This window comes from Equus caballus, unplaced genomic scaffold (genome assembly GCF_041296265.1).
Source record: "Equus caballus isolate H_3958 breed thoroughbred unplaced genomic scaffold, TB-T2T unassigned-0001487, whole genome shotgun sequence".
NCBI classification, from domain to species: Eukaryota; Metazoa; Chordata; class Mammalia; order Perissodactyla; family Equidae; genus Equus; species Equus caballus.
Genome location: NW_027222167.1, coordinates 5001 through 7500, shown reverse-complemented (window position 1 = coordinate 7500; position 2500 = coordinate 5001). Strand labels below are relative to the sequence as shown.

Sequence of the window (2500 nt, the reverse complement as noted above, 5' to 3'; positions counted from 1 at the left end):
GTCTGATCTGAGGTCGCGTCTCGGAGGGCGCGGCGGCGGCCGCCGCGCGCGGAAGCCCGCGAGCGAGGCGGGGGAGCGACGGAGAGACGAACGCCGCGGAGGAGGACCCCGGGCGCGCGAGGCCACGGCCGACGTCCGCCCGGCCTTCCGCCCCGCCCCCCGCCACGACCGACCCCCGAAGGAGGGCGGGCGGGCGGGCGGGCGGAGGGACGCGGGCGGGCGGACGGGGGCACGAGCCGGCGGCACGGGCGAGGGGCCCCGCCGGGGAGGAGGGGGGCGGAGCGGGACGCCGCCACGCGCACGGCGGACGCGTCGCGGCGACGCGGGGGAGGAGAGCGCGGAGGGGCGGCGGCGGGCGCGGCGGGGCCGGCGGTCGCCCCCGACCGCCGACCTCCCGCGCGCGGTCCCACCGCCTCCCGACACCCGCCCCTCCGCCGCGAGCCGCCACGGCCCGTCGGGCGGCGGACGCGGCGCCCGCCCGCCCGCCCGGGGCTCGGGGCACGCAGCGCGGCGCGGGCCGCGGACCCGGGGGAGGGCGCGCGGCGGGGACGACGCCGCGGCGTCCCGCGGGTCACCGCCGGGGCACGCGTCCCCGGGGCGCGGGGCCCCCGCGCACGCGACTCGGCCTCGGCGCGAGCCACCCCGACGGGGCGAGGCCGGGGAGGGGTCACGGTCCGGGACCCGGGCGCGCCGGGGACCGGCGAGGGGCCGGCCGGACGCACCGGACAGACCGCCGACGGGGGCGAGCGGCGACCGGACAGGCGGCCGGACGCGGGCCCCCCGAACACGGCGGCCCCGACCGCGCGCCGCGGGACCCGTCTCGTCCCCGCCCCGGCCACCCCGAGCCGCGTGCGGCGCGAGGGAGCCCCCGAAGGCACCGTGGCGGCCACGGGCACCTCGGCGCGAGCTCTCGCGTCTGCCTCTCCCTCGACTCGCGGGCGGCGGCCCCCACCCCGGGACCCCGCGGCGCCGCCGCCACCGACCCCCACGCGCCTCCGACGACCGGGCGCCGGGGCGCGTGGGAGGAGGGGCGGCCGCGCGGGGCGGAGGAGGGGCACCGCGTCTGCACTTAGGGGGACGGAGGGCCCGGGGCGGGCCCTGCGAGAGACCCCCAGCCGCGCACCCGGGGCAGGCGACACCCACCCGGGGGCGATTGATCGTCAAGCGACGCTCAGACAGGCGTAGCCCCGGGAGGAACCCGGGGCCGCAAGTGCGTTCGAAGTGTCGATGATCAATGTGTCCTGCAATTCACATTAATTCTCGCAGCTAGCTGCGTTCTTCATCGACGCACGAGCCGAGTGATCCACCGCTAAGAGTCGTACGAGTTTGAACGGCGGGGTCCCCCCGCAGGGCGGGGGGAGAGCCCGCCCCTGGCACGGCACATCCCCGGAGGGTGCCTCCGGCGGCCAGGAAGACACAACGAGACCAGACTCCGTGAGGTCGGAAGGTTGGACGACGGGGCGTCCGGCACGGGCCCCGCGGGGCCGTGCTCGGACACCCCACAGGCGCCCGGGGGCTCCCGCCTCGCCCGAGGACGCGGGGCGCGCACGCGCACGCGACGACACGACGGCCGCCGGGGACGCCCCCTCCCGACGGCCGCCGCGACGGCGGCGCGGCGCCCCCCGGCCCGGCGAGGCGGAGTCTGGGGGAGAAGGGCCAGGCCTCCCGACTCCCCGCGGGCCCGACCGCCCGACCCAAGGCGGACGGGCGAGGCCCCCCAGGGGTCTTTAAACCTCCGCGCCGGGACGCGCTAGGTACCTGGATGGGGGGGAAGCCAAAGAAACGGACGAGGCGGAGCGGGGTAGTGCCGCGCGGCACCGCCTCGACGCCGCCCGCGCCGCCCGCGGCCACCGGGGACGGACGCAGGCCTCGGCGCTGCCCGCCCGTGACCGAACCCCGCCGCCGGGCGCCGCCGACCGACGACCCCACTGCGCCCACGGCCCCCTCGACGCCGGGCGGGCCCCCTCGCGTCCGACGCACGCCACCAGACCCGACCCGACTTTCCCCCCCCGGGGACCCTCCCCGCACCCGCGTCCCAGGCCCCTCTCGCCACGGAGGCGAGGGGCTGCGGCGGGAAGCGGGGAGCGAGCGGGCAGGGCGAGGGGGGTGGGCGGACGTGGCCGGCCGGACGCGGGCGCCCGGGCGCCGAGGGCGGGCAGAGACGCGGAGGCACCATCGGACGGACGACGACGCCGACGGCCGGGGAACGGCCCAGGGCGGGCGACGGGAGGCGGCGGGCGGCGGGCACCCCGCTGAGCCGAGGCTCCGAGGCCCCCGGGGACCTGACCCCGGGGACTCCGCGGGGGCTCGCGCCACCACGCCGCCCTTCCCGAGACGCGCCGAGGGCGCCGCCGCCCGCGAGAGCGGGGGACGGACGGCGCCGGAGACGGAGGCGCGGCGCGACAAACTCCGGCCCGCCTCCCGGGAGACCGGAGGGCGCGGGGACGGGACGCGCCGGGGGCGGCGGCGCGGAGGACGCGGCGGCCTCGGAACGCCGGGC

The 2500-nt window shown here is 81.3% G+C and overlaps 2 non-coding genes across 2 annotated transcripts in view; both read right to left on the bottom strand.

The window, feature by feature from the left end:
* The window catches only part of LOC138922588 (28S ribosomal RNA), a 4892-nt gene extending 4876 nt beyond the window's left edge, over positions 1-16 (bottom strand). The window contains exon 1 of the ribosomal RNA XR_011435711.1: positions 1-16. This exon is cut by the window's left edge and continues 4876 nt beyond it. This is a non-coding gene — a ribosomal RNA (28S ribosomal RNA).
* A 1149-nt stretch (positions 17-1165) lies between these two features.
* LOC138922586 (5.8S ribosomal RNA) lies at positions 1166-1318 on the bottom strand. The gene has a single exon (XR_011435709.1). It is a non-coding gene; the product is annotated as a 5.8S ribosomal RNA (ribosomal RNA).
* Between the last annotated feature and the right edge of the window lie 1182 nt (positions 1319-2500).